At 49.1% G+C, this 19,929-nt stretch overlaps 1 protein-coding gene across 5 annotated transcripts in view; it reads right to left on the bottom strand.

The window, feature by feature from the left end:
• Positions 1–10,967, bottom strand: part of Dnmt3b (DNA methyltransferase 3 beta) — a 40,559-nt gene extending 29,592 nt beyond the window's left edge. For 4 of the 5 annotated variants that reach the window (XM_045157366.1, XM_045157362.1, XM_045157365.1 and 1 more), the window contains exons 1-2: positions 10,900–10,967; positions 8,118–8,184 (exon numbers count right to left, since the gene is read on the bottom strand). The gene's annotated coding sequence lies outside the window, so the exon portion shown is untranslated. Of the gene's footprint in view, positions 1–8,117; positions 8,185–9,650; positions 9,711–10,899 lie in introns of those variants that run through there. The other variant, XM_045157363.1, reaches the window with a different exon arrangement.
• Between the last annotated feature and the right edge of the window lie 8,962 nt (positions 10,968–19,929).

The raw sequence follows: 19,929 nt of genomic DNA, 5'->3' as shown, positions 1-19,929 counted from the left end.
CCATGAGTTCAAGGCCACCCTGAGATGAGAGTGAATTCCAGGTCAGCTCTGAGCTAGAGCTGGACCCTACCTCAGAAGAATAAATATGTGTGTACATAGATAGATAGATACATAGATAGATAGATAGATAGATAGATAGATAGATAGATAGATAGATAAGCTGGCTGGCTGGAAATGTGGAAGAGTGCCTGCCTAGCTAGCATTCATGGGGCCTTGTATGGGAGGGAGAGGGAAAAAATAGGAATTGCCAGATAAAAATCTCTTCCTTGGAAACTCAGTGTGGACTTCTGGCAATTCAGAGTAGACATTTCCTGGATAGTGTGGCCCAACTGCTTTTATCTACAGTGATTTTCCAGTGATGGTTGGACAAACACTGTTACTAGCCTGGACGGGTTTGTACAGCAAATCTGACAGGCTGCCACTGACGTTATCCTATCTACATCAGCTAGGTCTCTACTATATAAGCTGACACAAACACTCAACCAAGCCCACACTAAGGCAGCTTCCATCAATGTGCTTGCAATAGCCATGGAGTTAATAAAGCCAAGTCTCATGCCCAGGCGGTTCAAGGCACATGCCTAACGGCTGTACCCCAAGACAAGCAAAAGAAAAGTGTCAGCCATCTGCGGGGGGGGGGGGCTTCATGAGGTAGGGAATCTCTCTGGATGCAAGAGCCACCAGCTGGGGTGTTTACCTTTACAGGGGGTAGTGCCCAACCTGAACAGAAGTGAATTCTAACCCTTAGCCAGAAGCTGGGGTCCAGCGTGTGACTCAGGGGTGAGCTGGGACCAGGGCAGATGAGCTCAAACGGCATGTGGCTGGCAGAGGGGGAGTGACAACCGCCCTCAAGAGAAAGCCAAGGAGCTCCTACAATTTCACAATGAAGCTGAGCTGATGTCACTCATTTCCTCTAGGCTGGCACCAGCAACACAGCTACCTTGCAAATGTCAATTACATTAACTAAACCTCACAATGCAGAAAGAAGGGGCATCAGTGGGCATGAAAGGGGAGTGAGCCAAAGGGAGGTGATGCATGTTAGCCATTCCTTCTCAAACAAATCCCCTCGTTGAAAAAAACCCTGTAGCCTTTATTCCCAGCACTTACTTGGGAGGCAGAGTTAGGAAGATCAGGATCAGGAGGCAGAGGTAGGAGGATCACTGTGAGTTCAAGGCCACCCTGAGAATACACAGTGAATTCCAGATCACCTGACCTAGATAGAGCAAGACCCTACCTCATAAAAAAAATCCTGTAACATGGGCCCTTAGACCACATGGATATACACTCATCACCCTTTGGTTCCTGGACTTAATGGAATAAAATAGCAACACACACACACACACACACACACACACACACACACACACACACACACAAAATGTTCCTTGCCATTGTGGAGGTTTCCCACCAGGAATAAATAGATGGTAAAGCTCTGTTGCTGCTGAAGACTCCACATACTTGAGCTGCCAAAAAAAGTATGAAGGGCAAAAATAGCCCCAGATTCTGAAGAGACCAGATATAAATTCCACTAAGTATACTTCTAATTCTGGCATAAAGCAACTCCCACTGTGTGTACTTCATATCTAACAAAATGGTGCTGAACTAGAGACACCCCCCCACACACACCCCAAAAAACAAGCCAGACATGTCTGAACACCTGTAACCCCTTGGTGGTGGTGGCAAGAGGGTTATAGCTGGTGTGGGCCAGCCTGGTCTACATAGCTACCTCAGCCATGCAAAGCTACACAGGGAGACTAGTTAATCAACAAGAAAAAATTCTTACAGATAGAGAGGATTTGGCACCTTAAACTGGCGTCTGGAACTTTTCATCCTCCACGAAGAAAACACAGGCAATCTCAGCCAGGTGTGGTAGTATATCCCACATTTAGTTTATCTCATTTTATTAGAGAGAATGGGCATGCCAGGGCCTCCAGGTGCTGCAAATGAATTCCAGATGTATGTGCCACCTCGTGCATCTGGTTTATTATGTGCATCCTGGGCAAACTGTACCAGCATCCTTTGGCTTTGAAGGCAAGTTGCCTTAACCACTAACATTTGGGAGTGGAAAGTTCAAGATCACTCCCAGCTACATGTTGACTTTAAGGACATCCTGTGCTACATGGAAGCTTATCTCAAACTAACACTCCCTTACTCCACACTACATATACCACACACACAGGCAGGCACACACGCACACATGCACATGCGCACGCAGACACAATCAGCACATTCTCTTACACTAATTTCAAGCAACCCTTGGAAGAGTATGACAGCAGTGACCACTCAGGGAGGGATGGGGCAGCAAAAGGAGCAGCCAAGGCAACTTCTGTGACCTACTGAACCTCCTTAAAATCACAGCCAAGGGCCTTCTGACCCCTCAAGGTCTTAACAGGAAGGAGGGGGCTGGAGAGATGGCTTAGCTAAGGACCCTGGTTTGGTTCTCCAGGACCCAGGTAAGCTAGATGCACAAGGGGGCACATGCAACTGGAGTTGCTTGCAGTGGCTGGAAGCCCTGGAGTGCCCATTCTCTTTCACTCTCTCCCTGTTTCTCAAATAAGTTAAATCTATTTTTAAAAACTAGGAATATGATAGAGAATGGAATTTCAAAGGGGAAAGTGTGGGGAGGAGGGAGGGTTTTACTATGGGATATTTTTTATAATCATGGAAAATGTTAATAAAAATTGTGAAAAGAAAAAAAATTAAAATTAAAATTGAAAAAAAATAGAAAGAGGCCTTTAATCCCACCACTGAGCAGAGGTTCACTGTGAGTTCAAGGCCAGCGTGGGACTACAGAGTAAGTTCCATGTCAGCCTGGGTTAGACAGTGTGAGACTCTGCCTCAACAAGGACACTGGCTGAGCCCATTAATCCAAGGCAGGAGGATTGCCAGTTTGAAGCCAGCCTGGACTACATAATGAGTAACAGACTAGTTACTAGTTACTAGTTACTAGTAACTAGTTACTAGTTAGAGCTACAGAATATGAACAAAGGAAGGGCAAGGGTGGTCCAATCACTGAAAACTGACCAGACCGTCTATTGGAACAAACCCCCCAGGGGCATGTGTAGGGTGGCTGTGGTTAGGTGAGGCCAGGTGAAGTCAGGAAGAATCCTGCAACCTGCAAATTCAATTCCACATGCATCTAGAAATTTTAATATTTTATTTACTTGCAAGCAGAGAGAAAGAGGGGATAGAGGAGGAATGGGCACACCATTACCAGAGCCTCTAGCCACTGCAAATGAACTGCAGATACAAGTGCCACTTTGTGCATCTAGTTGCGTGGGTATTGGAGAAATCAAATAAATATAGGCCGTTAGGCTTTGCAGGCAAATGCGTTAACTGCTGAGCCATCTTTCTAGCCCTAGAATTGTTTGTATAAAACTTCGTGTCTCAGGCTAGGAAGATGGCTTAGCGGACAGCACTTTTAGCACCCATATACATGGTGGGTGCCCACTTGTAAATCCAGCACTAGGGAAAACAGACAGGGGATCTCTGGGGCAAGTTAGCTAGCTATGCTATCTAAATCAAAGAACCCTGGGTTCATGTGAGATCCTGCCTCAGCTAAAAATAAATAAATAAATAACAGAGGCTGGAGAGATGGCTTAGTGGTTAAGGTGTTTGCCTGTGAAGCCTAAGGACCCAGTGGCTGGAGGCCCTGGTGTGCCCATTTTCTGCCTTTCTCTCAAATAAATAAAAATATTATTTAAAAAAAAAAACAATACCAATCCAGTCCTTGGTAGTGACACCATGCTATAACATTTGAGACACATTGTCACATATCCCAGGCTGACCTCAAACTCACTATATAGCATAAACCATGCCCAGCCTTATGGATTCTTAGGAATTGATTGAACCCAAGGCTTCCTGTATGCTAGGCAAGCAATCCATTTACCTCCCAGAAAGTAGTCTTCTTGCTGGCCTAGATGGAACTCACTCTACCCTTAAACCCTTGCCTTAGCCTCCTGAGGTGCTCAGTTTCCAGGCATGCAGTTCCATCCATTTAGTATTGATCAGTGATCAACTGTGCAGTGGTTATAGCACAAAACAGCCAAGGACAGAGATGAGCCTTTCTACTCCATTCAAGGACATGGGAAAGGCAGGACTAACTTTTTGGTTAGGACAGTTTCCTCACTAATGTTGCCAAACACTGGGGGGAGAGGCGAAAAGGGAGATGGCAGCCTGCCAGACAGCATTCAGCCTCCCCAACATCCCTTTCCACAAAAGGGGTTGTGAATTTGACTACAAAACACTTCAGTAGATGTACGAAAATGCCCCATTGACCCCCGATGTGTTCAAATGTTTAAATAGGGCTGGGGAGGTTGCTTATGATTAGGTCATTTGCCTCCAAAGCCAAAGGACCCAGGTTCAATTCCCCAGGAAGTGCATAAACCAGATGCACAAGGTGGCACATGTGTCTGGAGTTTGTTTGCAGTGGCTGGAGGCCCTGGTATGCCCATTCTCTCTCCCTCTTCATATCTACCTCTCTCCCAAAATACTTTAGCTGTGTACAGGAAGTTAATTGGATTCCTCTAATTTATATACCATTCATTTGTGAGCATTAATCCCAGCACTCTGGAAGCAGAGGTAGGAGGAAGGAGGCAGAGGTAGGAAGATCACCTGAGTTGCAGACCACTTTGAGATTACACAGTGAATTCCAGCTTAGGCTGGGCTAGAGCTAGACCCTACCTAAAAAAGTTCTAACTTATAATATCATAAGTTATATATTATATATATTATACATGGAAAAATGGCTCCCTTCTCACTAGGGTTCGGGTGCTACAGGTACAGGGCAGTGCCCAATGCCACACTGGTAGATGTCACACAGCCCACACATTCATGGAGCCAAGTCACCAGGAGGTAGTATATTGGCAGGTTTCATTCCAATCCCTTCTCCAGGAAATGGGGCCCAGCTCTGGCCCAAGTAAGCACAACAGTAGGCAAAGGTGACAGCTTACCTCAATAGAGGCTGAGAAAATGGCTAGGACCCCTTCCACATGCCCCTATTTCAGGTTGTTTTGTTGCAGACAAGCTCCATCGAGACCAAGCCTGGGGACAAGGGACTTCAAGTGGGCCAGGGGGAGGAAGCAATGCCAGCTTGAGACGACTCTACTCCCAGAAAACCAGGGACTCAAGAGCAGAAAACATGGGAGACTCAAAGACAAGGTCACGTGCCTGTCCTACCAACCTTCAGTTTACTTGACGGGAAGTCCTGAGGACTAAACCCAACCTAAGTCCCTAAGTGTGCCACCTCTGAGCTACACTGTCAGAGACAACTGGTCCATCGCAATTGGGAGAAAAACTCAAAAACAGTGTGCTGCTTGCTAGGCCCAGTGGCCCATGCCCACAATCCCAGCACTGAGGCAGAAGGATTGAAGGAAGTAGTAGGATTGCCACCCTGAGACTCTAGTGAATTCCAGGCCAGCCTGCGCTTCAGTGAGACACGACCTCAAAAACAAGTGTGCTCCAAGGCTAAGGGACCGCTGTGAAGAGGTGGAGGAGGAAAGAATGTAAGAGCCAAAGGAAGGGGAGGGTGACTTTACAGTGCTGTCTTGCAGACACAAAGTGGCCTTGATATTCAAAAGCTGCATAAAAGGAAAATATAAATGACTAGTTGTAAAGATGAAGGGACTCAGGGTGAATTTTTCTGGGGGGGGAGGGAGTATGGTAAAAGGGTATTATTTATCATGATAGCTTATTTTTATACAAGTTGTCAATAAAAAAAGATTAAAACAACCTTTTATCTCAGCATAGCAGAGGTAGGAGGATCACTGAATGAGGCCTGTCTGGGACTACAAAGTGAATTCCAGTTCAACCTGGGCTGTACAGTGAGTCCCTACTTGGAGCTAAAGGGAAAAAAAGGATTAGCCAGGTATGTTAGAACACGCCTTTAATCCCAGCACTTGGAAGTTCGAGGCCAGCTGAGAAGTCTAATATTAGTCAAAAACCCAAAAGGAGGCTGGAGAGATGGCTTCGCAGTTAAGGCGTTTGCCTACAAAGCCAAAGGATCCCGGTTCAATTCTCCAGGATCCACATAAGCCAGATAGATGCACAAGGCGGTGCATGTGTCTGTCTGGGAGTTCCTTTGCAGTGGCTAAAGGTACTGGTGCACTCATGTTCTCTCTCCCCCTTTCTCTCTCAAATAAATATATTAAATTTAGAAAAAAGAAGGACCCTGGCATGCCTATTCTCTATCTCTTCTAACTCTTACTTGCAATCAAATAAAATATTTAAAATATCTTTTTTAAAAAAGAATAGCTGGTGGAGCCGGGCGTGGTGGCGCACGCCTTTAATCCCAGCACTCAGGAGGCAGAGGTAGGAGGATTGCGGTGAGTTCAAGGCCACCCTGAGACTCCATAGTGAATTCCAGGTCAGCCTGGGCTACAGTGAGACCCTACTTCGAAAAGCCAAAAAAAAAAGATTAGCTGGTGTGGTGGCGCATGCCTTTAATCCCAGCACTTGGGAGGCAGAAGTAGGAAGATCACTGTGAGCTCAAGGTTTCCTGAAGACTACATAGTGAAATTCGGATCACCATAGGCTAGAGACTATACTTCGAAAAACCAAAAAATTTTAAGAACAGATTAAACCATTGTGCTGGACTTGGCAGTGTATACTTGAAATCCCAGCATTTGAGGCTGATGTAGGGTTGGGAGTTCAATGTCAACAAGGGCCACATATGTCCCATCCCCGACCCTACCCCTTAAAAAGATAGTGAGTGAAAAGAGTGGGGGTACAGCACTTCGCATGCACTCTGGATTCAATTCATAGCAAAAATGCAAAAGACAGGGCTGGAAGGATGGCTTAGCAGTTAAGGCATTTGCCTGCAAGGCCAAAGGACCCATGTTCAATTCCCCACCTAGGACCTATGTTAGCCAGATGCACAAGGGAATTTCTAGAGTTTGCAGTGGCTGAAGTCCCTAGCACACCCTTTTTCTCCCATTCTCTCTCCCTCTTTCTCTGTCAAATAATAAAATATTTTGTTAAATGCAAAGACAAAGGCAGGCGTGGTGGTGCACACCTTTAATCCCAGCACTCAGGAGGCAGAGGTAGGAGTTTGAGGCCATCCTGAGAGTACATTGTGAATTCCAGATCAGCCTGGACTACAGTTGAGAGACCCTTCCTTGAAAAACCAAAGAGCTGTACATGGTAGCTCATGATCAATCCTGATGAGGCAGGAGATTTGCCCTAAATTGAAAGGTAGCACAATCTAGGTCAGGTTGATTAGGTCCCCCGTCACCTCCCCCCAAAAATAAAAGTAATCTTGTGAATTAGATCCTAGAGCTGGAGAGATGGCAGTCAGGGCACTTGCCTGCAACGTCCAGAGACCCAGGTTTAATTCCCCAGTACCAATGTAAAGCCAGATGAACAAGGCGGAACAGGCCTGCATCTGGAGTTGTTTGTAGTTGTAGGCCCTGGGTGCCCATTCTGTCTGTCTGTTTGCAAATAAGTATTTTTTAAAAAACCCAAAAAGCCAAACATGGTAGCCTTTAATGCCAGCACTCTGGAGGATCGCTGTGAGTTCAAGGCCTACCTGAGACTACATAGTGAATTCCAAGTCAGCCTGGGTTAGAGACCCTACCTCAAAAAAAAAAAAAAATCAAAAACGTGGGGGGTGGTCGCACAAGGCCTGGCCGTCTTTAAAAGTTAGGAGGATCACTGAGTTTGCGACCACCCTGAGACTACATAGTGAATTCCAAACAGCCTGGGCTAAAGGGAGATCCTACCTCAAAAAAACAAAAATTTTAAAAAAAGCTATCGCCTCCTGCTGACTCCTGGAGATGTATCTTTAATACTCCCTGCAAATGGCCAGCAATACACCTCTATTACTACAGAGTAACTGGGGCCTCTCAAGCTTATGGCTGGAGCTGAGAAAAAATGTCAGCCTTAGCTGTTGTTCTATTGCCTCAGCCACCTCTGACCCTACTTATCAATGGATTTAATACTTGAGCCTTCCTCCCAACCCATTGAGAATGAGCAACAAGTTTGCCAATGTAATCCTGGATCTCATTTGGCCATCCAGCCACTGTGCTGGGTAAGGGTGAATCAATCCACATATGCCCCAGCAAGGAGGGAGAAAGTCACCCCAACACAACAACCACTATGCATTACCCCACAAGGAGACTCACCTGAACATCTGCACTGGGCTTAAACCCTTCTGCTGCAAGGAAAAGATGCTCGCAGGTGTCAATGTGCCTGAAAAAGAGCTCACCATCACTGTATGGGTAGGGATTGCAACCCCCAGAGCCTTAGTCCCAACATCTGGAAAGGGACCCGGTGAGATCAATGCCCCCAAGAGATAGAAAAATGTCATCCCAGTAAGTTTGCAAAGGAAATGAGGCGGCTAGGAAGGGAAAGGAGGGAAAGAGGGGAAGAGGTGGGAGGGAAAGAGGGGAAGAGGTGGCAAAGAGGGGAAGAGCAGAAAAGATGGGAAGGGAAGAGGTGGGAAGCAAAGTGGGGAAGAGATGGGAAGGAAAGTGGGGAAGGGAAGGGAAGGTCAGCCCGCAATACATCTGGGGCCATGCCAGTAATCCCAGCCAGGAATTACCCTGTTTCATATTCAGCCTAGGCTATAAGGCCCTGGTCTGGTCTCCTATATGTGGGGGCTGGACAACCCTGGGGCAGGAGTACAATGCTAGAAACTTAGATGAAAATCAGAAATGAGCCTGGAGGTGGAGCTGGCAACTGGTCTGGGACAAAGGAATCCCAAGAGAAGACTTCCTAGAGGGAGTTCTTGTCCAAAGCTCCATTAAAACTAGGTCCCTGGGGCTGCAATAATGAGGGGTGACAGGCGTCTCCGGGTCACAGGCACCACAGGGATGGAGGAAGAGAAGGCAGGGAAGCAGCCTCCCTTAGCCCCCTGCAGCTCCCAGATCCTCCCCTCCCCTCCCCCACCCTCGGGAGGGGTAGGGGTTATGCCTATGGCTTTAAGGAGGATGTGGCTGGCCCCGGTCTGGGCCCCTTTGTTTCAGCTCTCCACCCCAACAGGAACGGTAAAGGATCTTGCTTAGCTCTGCAATTGCACCTTCAAGTTGGCCCCAACCTGGGGGGGGGGGGCAGGAGGCACAAAACATGGCCCCAACCTATATAAAACCATGGCCCCTTTCAAGAAGGGAACAAAGGCAGTCCTTCCTGCCAACTCCCCAGTCATGGACAATGATTTAGAAAAGCTTTCATTGCTGCAAAAGCTGTACCTCGGGAAGGCAGGAAAAGGAAGAGCTGGCAGAGCAGCCTCCCTCCATGGTCTCAGTCCCAGTCACCTTCAAAAGTGGGGCTAATAATGAACTCGTCCAGACCCTAACATCCATCATGTGAAGGACCCCACACCAGACACTGACTGTACATTCACTTCATCCAAACCCACACCAGTGGTTGAAGACAAAGCTGGTTTGACCCTCAGTCTTATTAGATTTCTTCCAATTGCATGCATGGATGGTAATGAAGGCAATTAACTTGTGTAGGGCAGCTTAAGCAGACACCCCAAGACTTATCCTTGCCCAAGAAGGGCAACCCATGTGAGGCTCCCTTAAATGAGGCCAATAATTGCAGGGCATCTTAAAGCTTAGGTGTAGCCCAGTGCTAGAGGGCCTGTCTGTCAAAGGTCCCTGAGCTCAATCTTCCACCGCTGCAAGTAAAAATAAATAAACTAATAAGGTCTGTACCCGGGGTTTCCAAGCACCAGCAAGTTAAGAGGTCACAGCAGGCCTGGTGAAAGAGAGCAAATGGTATTCAGCGTTCTGGAGACCAGTAAGAGCTGTAGAAGGAGGGCCCACAACATACATAACTCAGGATGCAGTTCATAGCCATTTTATTATAGAAAAAAGCAGAAAAGTTCCCAAGCTAGGAAGTGCCCCGAGCGGGTAGTTTCGTTCATACTCCCTGAGTCATGAACGTCTCCGCCTGCCGACAGGGCTCCAGCAAGGACGCGGGAAACTTTTCGCCTCGGACCACGGCCACAGGTGAGGCTGGGACTAGAAACGCCGCGCTGGCCCCTAGGCGCCCCAACCTCGCTCCCTAAGTAAATCTAGGTTTTCTCTCCATGCTCTGTGACCCTGGAACCAAGGCTTCCACAACGCGCCCACCACCACCACCAGGGATCAATTGCCCCGGCACAGTGGATTGCAAACTAGGAGGAGGTGGTGGTGATTTTTGAAGCCTCCTCTGCGAGTGGGTTTAGCCAGCCTCACCCCGGAAGAGGGCTGAGAATGGAAAGTGAGCCCCCAAGGCAAGACTGCAAGACGGGGCACCGAAGGGACCGCCCCCCCCCAGCCGGCTCCGCCCTGGCCAGGTGTGCCCCGCCAGCCCGTAGCCCCTCCCCGCAGCAGGCTGCACCATGCCTCAGGTGCGGCTACTCCCGGGATCGCGGGGAGCACACCGGCTCACGCCGGGCCCCCGACACCGGCACGCGTGCAGCACCACCCGCTTGCATCTATCCTAACCCGGCGACAGGGATGGTGAAGTTTGCACGAGAGTTCAACGCCCACCTCCACAGCACAGCTCCCTCCCCACTTTCACATCCCCCGACTAATACCCCCGGAGGGTTCAAGGGAGAGAGATTAAAGAGACCCCTCCCCAGAAACACACTCCCTTATGCCACCCCAAGTTCTCCGTGGTGTGCTGTTCAAACGATCTGAACCCCCAAAAAGAGTTGTGCGTCCCGTCTATGGAGTGGACCTTCCCACCCAGCGGGGGTCCAGGTAAGGAAGCTGCCCCCCCGTTTCCTCCAGCCATCCCCAGCACGATCGGGGTGGGGGTGCTCTCAGGTCTGCGCCCCCATCTAGGTCGAACCCCCGCGCGCTGGAGGGTCCCCTCTCCTCGGGGTCCCCTGGCCCACCCGCAGTCCCACTGCTCGGTCCCCGGGGGTCCGCGGGCCAGCTGGGGCCGCCAGGCTCCCCGGTGCGGGGCGCTCACCTGCCGCGAGACTGGCTCCGGGCGCGGCGCGGCACCGCGGTGCTGGTCGCCGGTGGGTCCGGGAGCCGCTGGCGGGAGACCGGCGGACGGCAGCGCTCGCTGGGCTCGCGAATCTCCGGCGCCGATCGCCCGACTACGTTTACTTTAGGGCCGCTTAACCCCCGCGCTGCCGGCCGGGAACGGCCGCGCGGTGGCCCGCGCGCCGGGGAGCCGAGCCCGGCTCGGGTCCCGGGGAGGAGGGGCCGCGCGGCCCGGGGGACGTCCACGCGGGGGAGGGGTGGGGGGGCCGGCGACGGGCCCGGGCGCGAGAGGAACGGCGCGGGCTGGACGCGCGGCCGAGTGGGTGGCGAGGGGGCGGCGCCGGCTCCCCTTGTAGCCCCGGCTCGGCCCTCGCCCCGCCCCCGCCCGGGGGGCGCCCCCTTCGCAGCCACTCACAACCCGGCCCGGCCCGGGAGGGGGGGCGGGAGAGGGAAATTTGAAATCATTCCCCGAGCCTCCTTCCGCCCCTCCTCCTGGACGCCACTTCGGGTCCACCCCCACCCCCGCCCCCACCCCCCGGCCTGGTCAATGATCCACCGGGATGATGAGCCCCAAACCAAGGAGCACCAGATATCCCCCCCCCATCCTCCACCCAGGACCCCGTACCCAGTGTCCCCAACCACTCTGGACACACATTCACACCCCCACACGTCTGGGTGCTGGAGCTCAGAGAGGGGAAGCGACACTGCTGGAGTCACACAGCAGTCCCGTCTCTGCTGGATCCCCCACCAGCACCAGCACCCCATCTCCCGCCGTCATGGCGCCTAGGCGCTGCCTCGACCCTCCCTGTTGGTCATCCTGCTGGGGACCCCGTAATCCTTCCTGCCTTTTTGCAGCTCTGCCTTTGTCCGCCATCTTAGGGGACAGGAGGCCATGGGAGGGGGCGAAAGCCATAAATGGTCCCAAGGCCACCTGGATGTTCAGGTCAGCCAAGGATGGAGGCTCCACCTTGCAGGTCCGGGCCGCGCTCGTCATTAAAACCCTGAACCAAGCCGGACTTTTTAATCCCGTCTTTAATCCCGGCGCGTCTTTAATCCCGGCACTCGGGAGGCAGAGGTAGGAGGCTCGCCATGAGTTCGAGGCCACCCTGAGACTGCATAGTGAATTACAAGGCAGCCTGAGCTAGAGTGTGACCCTACCTCGAAAAAGCCAAAAATTTTATCAAACTTAAAAAAAAAAAAAAAAAGAACCATAAGAAAATCAGTTTGTAGCATTTATGGCACCTGGACTGACATGACGAAAAGCTGTAAATAAACTGACCCCATCCATTTCAGGTATGCTCATGACTTCACTCGAAAGCATATCCCTGCAGTGAAGGTTTCGGCCTTCTGCTTCCTCCACCTGGACTCCCTTTACCCAGATCTTCTTTTTTTTAACTCATCACCGAACAGTCTTCCCACCTCTGTTCCATTTCATCCTGTTTCTAAAGCACTTAGTCTACATTACTGTTTTGCATATCATTTTCTTTTTATTTTTAACTTTTTTATTTACAACTCCTATAATTACAGACAATAATCCGTAATAATTCCCTACCCTCCCTTGCATATTGTTTTCTTCCCTCTCCTTCCCTCCCTTCCTTACACACACACACACACACACACACACACGCACACGCACACGCACACGACTAACATTCCTCCTGGCCCAAGCTGAGTCTCCAGGGCCCACAGTGGGCCTATCACCAAAAGAAACTCCACACAAGTTTGTTGAATGAATGAATGAATGGCCACAGGTTTCCTGCCTCTGGGCCTCGCCTTTCTAAGTTAAACCCAGCTTTTAACCCCTGCATCTTCTGGTTAGTGAGTGAGTCTGTGGCAACTGCTGGGAGGACTGTTAACTTTCTACACTTACTGAGCCTGTTTCTTTTAGAAGAAGAGAGGCTCAAGAAAACAAAGGGCCTCTAAGGCCAGCCTGGGTGTGGCCCCATGTGGAGGAACAGCAGGGACTAAAGTATGTCCCAGGTTCCAGGCAGTTGGTGTGGCAAGAAGGGGATCTCTTAGCAGGCTGTTAATGAGCAGATGGTCTACATCTTTGAGAAAGGATCATAAACATCAGGAGAATGGCTGGGCTGGGTAGTCCATATTTGTATTCCCAGCATTTTGGAAGTGGAGGCAGGAAGATGAGGAACCAACCCCAGCTACAAAATGAGTTCTAAAACCAGGCATGGTGGTGCATGCCTTTAATCCCAGCACTCCGGGGACAGAGGTAGGAAGATCACTGAGTTTGAGGCAACCCTGAGACTACATAGTGAGTTCCAGGGCAGCCTGGGCTAGAATGAGACCTACCTCAAAAAAAAAAAAAAAGGCCAGTGTGGGGCACACTTTTGATGCCAGCACTCGGGAGGTAGAGATAGGAGGATCTCCAAGAGTTCCAGGCCACTCTGAGACTACACTGTTAATTTCAGGTCAGTGTGGACCAGAGTGAGACCCTACCTCAAAAAATAAATAAATAGGGCTGGAGAGATGGCTTAGCAGTTAAGCGCTTGCCTGTGAAGCCTAAGGACCCCGGTTCAAGGCTCGGTTCCCCAGGTCCCACGTTAGCCAGATGCACAAGGGGACGCACGCATCTGGAGTTCGTTTGCAGAGGCTGGAAGCCCTGGTGCGGCCATTCTCTCTCTCTCCCTCCATCTGTCTTTCTGTCTGTGTCTGTCGCTCTCAAATAAATAAACAAATAATTTAAAAAAATAAATAAATAAATAAAAATACAAAAGAAGGCCAAGCTTGATGGCTCAAGGCTTTAATCCTAGCACTTGGAAAGCTAAAGTAGGAGGATCACCACGAGTCTGAGACCATCCTTGGCTACAGAGTGAGCTCCAGGTGAGCTTAGGCTAGAGTGAGACTCTGCCTCAAAAGCAAACAAAACCAGGAGAATGGGGGAAAGAAAAATGGCCTGATGCCACCAGAGGTACAGAACTTTACAATTTGCAAAATTCATTGAGCATATTGTCCAACTCATTTGTGCCACAAAGGCCACCCAATGATGATGCAGGACAAGGAAAATCAGGCCTCATTTCAGAGCAGGGAAGCAAAAAGACACCATTAGCCAGGCATGGTGGTGCACACCTTAATCCCAGCACTTGGGAGGCAGAAGGAGGAGGATTGCTGTGAGTTTGAGGTCAGCCTGAGACTGTCTACATAGTGAATTCCAGGTCAGCCTGGGCCAGAGGGGGGGGTGGGGGAAGCCATAAGGAGAGATTTACTGAAAATGACTGTGTGTCACCAGACCTTAATTGAGCACCTGTGCCTGGTGGTCAGCAGCTCGGTTTACTTGGAAATGTAACTGATCACTATCATTATAATCATGACAGGAATCAGGAGACAAAAATCCGGTGAGTGTGGTTGGGTGTGTAGCTCTGGTAAAGTGCTTGCCTACTGTGTGCAAGGCCCAGAGGTCCCATTCCCAGCACCTGCAAAAACAAGAAAGGAATCTGTAATTAAAGGCCATCCAGGCAGGGTTGGAGGCACACGCCTTTAATCGCAGCCGGCTCTCTGGAGGCAGAAGTAGGAGGATTGCCAGGAGTTCGAGGCCAGCCTGGGACAACAGAGTAAGTTCCAAGTCAGCCTAGGCTGGAGTGAAAATCCACTCTGAAATGGAGAACTTGGTATAAAAAATTTATACATTCCTTGCAATTGTCTAATAATCCTATAAATCAGAGACATAGCAAATAAAGTCATACCAAAAAGTACATGAGTGGATGGCCTGGTGGTGTATACCTTCCCCTAACCCCGTGAACTTCAGAGATGGAGGCAGAGGAATCAGGAGTTCAGGGTCAACCTCTGTTACAACAGGATGTGTGAGGCCATTCTGGGCTACCTGAGACCCTACCTCAAGAGAACGAATGGAAGGCCATGTGCATACATACATCTTAGACACCCTTCTGCTAATGGATTGGTTGACTTAGACTCATGGAGCATGGAGCACGGTTCAATATTTCTTTTTTCTCACTGTAGCCCAGGCTGACCTGGAATTCACTCTGTAGTCTCAAGGTGGCCTCCATCTCACAGTGATCCTCCTACCTCTGCTGGGATTAAAGGTGTGCGCCACCACGTCTGGTGTGTTCAATATTTGTATTGGCTTATACTATCCTCTTACACCTGCTGCAGGTCTTTGATAGCTGTGAAATGCTTCTTACTTATTTATTTACAAGGAGAGAGAGAGAGAATGGGCATACCAAGGCCTCTTGCCACTCCAAGCAAACTCCAGATGCTCATATCACTTTGAGCATCTGGCTATGTTGGTATGGGGGAATCAAACCCAGGTCATCAGGCTTTGTAAGTGCATTAACCACTACACCATCTCTCCGGCCCCGGTAGGTTACTCAGTACCCACGTTCTCTATTTCTTTTTGAATATTTTATTTTTATTTATTTATTTGACAGAGAAAGAGGGGCAGAGAGAGAAAGAATGAGAGCTCCAAAGCCCCCAGCCACTGCAAATGAACTCCAGACACACGTGCCCTCTTGTACATCTGGCTAACGTGGGTCCTGGGGAATTGAACCTGAGTCCTTTGGCTTTGCAGACAAACGCCTTAACTGCTAAATCATTCCGCTAGTCCCCACGTTCTCTTTCTCTATCTGCCTCTGTGTGTGTGTGTGGCAAATAAATAATAAAAGAAAATACTTTAAGATGGAGATGACTGCTTCAGAGGTTGTTGTGAAGTGGTAGGATTTAATACATGTAAGGAAGGCATCTCAAACAGTGCCTGGCTCATTGGGAGCTCATAAAAGTGCTTGGTAAATAAAAACTCTACTGTTAGTGACAATGAACTGCTCTCCCGGCTGCCTGAGCTCTTGGCAGATACCAGATCGAACATTCCCTGACCGTCTTCAGGTGGGGTAGCACTGCCTGTACCATGGGCACCTGCTACTAAGGCAAGCCCATGTCACCTCAAGCAACATCAAGTATAAAGAGTCCCATTTTACAGTTGAGAAAAAGGGGTCTCCACAAAGCAAGCTTGGACTCAGAGCCACCACTTGATCCTTGGCACAGTTTGCAGCCCTCCCCCCACCTCTCCAGGACCCCTGCTCCGGTGTATCCGGATAAAGAGTTTGGCCTTGGGCCTGCCTGGCTCTTCATTGGAATAATAATAATGAGAGGGAGTCTGGGATTCATCCAGGCCTTGTATGTGAAAGAACCTCATTGCAAAGTACTTGGGCTGGATTGTGATGACATTAGAGACCACCTTCACTTGCAAAGTGGGTTCCTCACCTTTCATTTTCACCAGGAACACCCAGCCCTTTCTTTTCTCCCTGCCACCCACCCGCCACTACTACCCTGAGCCATTGAATGTTTTCTTATAACTTACTAGGCCAATACAACAGGGGGTCACTCACTGCTCTTCCTGGACATCTGAGGCTAGGAATCAGGCGCCCACTTGCCCAGCAAGCTCTCTACTATAGACCCTTTCCCCCTGCTTCCCAAGCACAGGAGCCGCCTCCATCCACATCAAGCATTCAGTCAGTGGCTTCTCCTCTGGAAGCTCTCCTTTGTGACCATCTCTCACTGCACATTTCCCCCAAGGACCTTCAACTAACCCCCGTGGACCTTTCTGGAAGCTTGACCCGGAAAAAAGGAGATGGCAGAGGGAAGAAAGACATCAGCAACTGGGTTCTATTCTCAATCTTTCCTGTGAGATCAAGGAGGGACCTGGGGAAGTGTGGGGGCCTTCCCATCCCCCATGTGGCCCCCTGCAAAGACGGAGTAGCACAAAATGTAGCCCAAATCCCAGCTCCATCCTCAGCGGCTGTCCGCTTACCTAGGCTCTACTTCTGAGGTTTGCTGTGGGTTCTGCTTGCCCCGGGTTATTTACTTAACTTTTCCTTTGGGGGTGCAGGGCAAAGAAACCTAGGGTCTTGAACATACTAGACAAGCATTCTCCCACTGACCTACTGCCCAGAGCCCAGACCTAACTTCTCAGGACCACCACCACCCCCAGTCCGGACCAGTTCTTTATCGCCTCCTGATAGGCCCTTTCCTTCCTGAAGTCCATATTCACAAGGTGCTGATAAACCAGCCTGTAAGGGGAGTTTGAGGATAAGATCTGTAGGGTAGGAAGAGAAGACAGGGGTGACATGCGCAGGTATTCATAGCTCCCTACTTGACTCCTACGGTCCATTGACCAGGGCCTGACAGAAGTACAAGTCAGTCTGCTTAATTTCTACTCATATTTCAGGCCTGCACACTCTATCCCCCCCATACTCCATCAAGTGACTTTTCACCCCCAAATCCCTTCCCTGCTTTTTTTTTCCCCCTCCTTGTCAATATCATCAAATGACTTCTCAGATTGTCATCCCCATTAGACCTCATGCCACAGAATGGAGGAAGAACAGTTCTTTTCCCCAAGACCTAGCACAAGGCTTAGTATGTTGTACAGCTACTGCCTGAATGAAGGAATGTTTCAGATCATGAAAGCGGTCTAGAAGAAAAACAAGTTCAGGTAACACCTCCCAGGTGTCACCCTGGGTTGAATTCACAGCACCCAGCAGAGACAGGCTTTGCAATTCTTCCAGGGGCCAGGCCAGGCATTCACTTTCTAATTGTTCTCCAGGGAAAAACAAAGCAGACAATAGAGAACCCAGGCCTCATTTTCTCAGGCAAAGTGATTGCTCTCAAGAATTTGAAATAAGAAGTGAGATTTCCAAAGGTGCAGGAATCACCCCCTGCACTCACTCTAGGGCCAGCCCCTGGGCCCTTTCAAAAGCAAATTTCTAGAGGTGACAGATGTAATGTGATTTGGAGCTTAGGTGCAAAGACCTTAAAAATGTTACCTGTTTTTAAAATTTATGTCAATCAGCATGAGTTAGAGTGAGACCTTGCCAAAAAAAATGATGCATGCCAACAAAATATTTTGAGATTTATAGGCACATTTTTATTATTTATTTGTTTGTTTTTAGTTAGAGTTTCCCAAGTGCTGCGATTAAAGGCAGGCACAACCATGACCAACTGCAGGGACTATTTTTTAAAGTGTTTATGGGGGCTGGAGAGATGGCTTAGTGGTTAAGCGCTTGCCTGTGAAGCCTAAGGACCCCAGTTCGAGGCTTGATTCCACAGGACCCACGTAAGCCATATATACTAGTTGGCACATGCATCTGGAGTTCATTTGCAGTGGCTGGAGGCCATGACGTGCCCATTCTCTCTCTCTCTCTCTGTCTCAGACAAATAAAAACAAAAATATTTTTTAAAGTACAGTCTAATTTTTTTTAAAAGTGTTCATGGGTGGGAGAGATGGCTTAGTGGTTAAGGTTCTTGCCTGCAAGGTCAAAAGACCCACGTTCGATTCCCCAGTACCCACATAAAGCCAGATGCACCAAGTGGTACAGGCACCTAGAGTTGATTTGCAGTGGCTAGAAGCCCTGGTGCACCCATATCCTCTGTGTGTCAAATAAATAAAATGTTTCTTTAAAAAAAAAAGTATTTCTGAAAACAGAAAGAGGGAAAGGGATTATGAATCTGGGGCACCAGAACCTCTTAACATTGCAAACAAACTCCAGACCCATGTGCCGCTTTGTGCATCTGGATTTATGTGGAATTGAACATAGGCCAGCACGTTTTGCAAGTGCTTTGAACCACTTTAACCCATGCTATCAAAACTAGGCATGTGCTTACACCTATAAATAAGAGACTCAGGTAAGAGGATCATCCACCATAGATTCAAGGCCAGCCTGGATGACAGAGGAAGTTCCAGGTCAGCCTGCATTACAATGAGCCCCTGCCTCCAAAAAAAGTTGGGGGAAACATGGTAGAGTACTCCTTGAATCCCAGCTCAGGAGGCAGAAGTAGAAGGGAATGCCATGAGTTACAGGCTGGCTAGAAAACCTGTGCTAGAGGGAGACACTACTTAGAAAAAAAAAACAAGGAAGGGGCTGGGCTGGAGAGATGACTCGACCATTAAGGAACTTACTTGCATTGCCTAACAACCCAAGTTCTAGTCCCCAGTACCCATGCAGAGTCCGGTGCACAAAGTGGCACATGCATCTGGAGTCCATTTGCAATGGCTAGAGACCCCGGCACACCCATTCTCTCTGTCTGTCTCTCTTCTATCTCTCGCTCTGCTTGCAAATAAATAATTTTTTTTAAATGTTCATCACTGGTCGGGCTTGGTGGCACACACCTTTAATCCCATCAATAGGGAGGCGCAGGTAGGGGGATCGCCATGAGTTTAGGGCCAACTTGAGACTACATAGTGAATTCTAGGTCAGCCTGAAGAAGACTGAGACCCTACCTCGAAAAAAAAAAGTTGTTGATCATCAAATCCTACACAGAAATCAGAGACTTGGAACTAACCAATGCCTTTAATCCCAGCACTCAGGAAGCAGAGGTAGGAGGATGGCTGTAAATTCCAGCCGGCCTGAGACTATAGTGAATTCCAAGTTAGCCTGGGCTACATACAGCAAGACCCTACCTCAAAAAAAAGAATAACTATACAGGGTTATTTTTACTCACTTACTGGTATAAGGAGAAAAGCTAGAAGGGCATTTGACTCCTAGCCCCTTGGCTTCAGCAAGCCAAAGGCCAATTTCAAAAATGTCCCCCGTCCCTTTGAAGTGCTAGCTAGCTCTTGAACCCATGGCCCTGTAAATGCAGGCAAGCACAGTCCTATCTTGCAGGAATTTTTGTTGTCCTTGTTGTTATTAGTTTCTGTTACTTTCCCCCCCACCCCTCGAGGTAGGGTCTCATTCTGGCCCAGGCTGACCTGGAATGAATTATGTAGTCTCAGGATAGCCTCGAACTCAAGGCAATCCTCCTACCTCTGCCTCCTGAGTACTGGGATCAAAGGCTTGTGCCACCACGCCCAGCTATTTTTTGTTATATGCTATTCCAATGCAGTCCCAACCTGGAGTGGTGGTGTGTGTCTTTAATCCCAGCACACTGGTGGCTAAAGGAGGAGCATCCCTGTGAGTCTGAGGCAAGCCTAGCCTATGAAGTGAGTTCCAGGCCAGCCTGAGCTCAAGTGAGGACCTGCATTAAAAAATAATAACAATAAATTAAAAAA

This window comes from Jaculus jaculus, chromosome 8 (assembly GCF_020740685.1).
Source record: "Jaculus jaculus isolate mJacJac1 chromosome 8, mJacJac1.mat.Y.cur, whole genome shotgun sequence".
NCBI lineage: Eukaryota > Metazoa > Chordata > Mammalia > Rodentia > Dipodidae > Jaculus > Jaculus jaculus.
The sequence above is the reverse complement of the archived record's forward strand: the minus strand, read 5'-3'. Positions and strand labels throughout refer to the sequence as shown.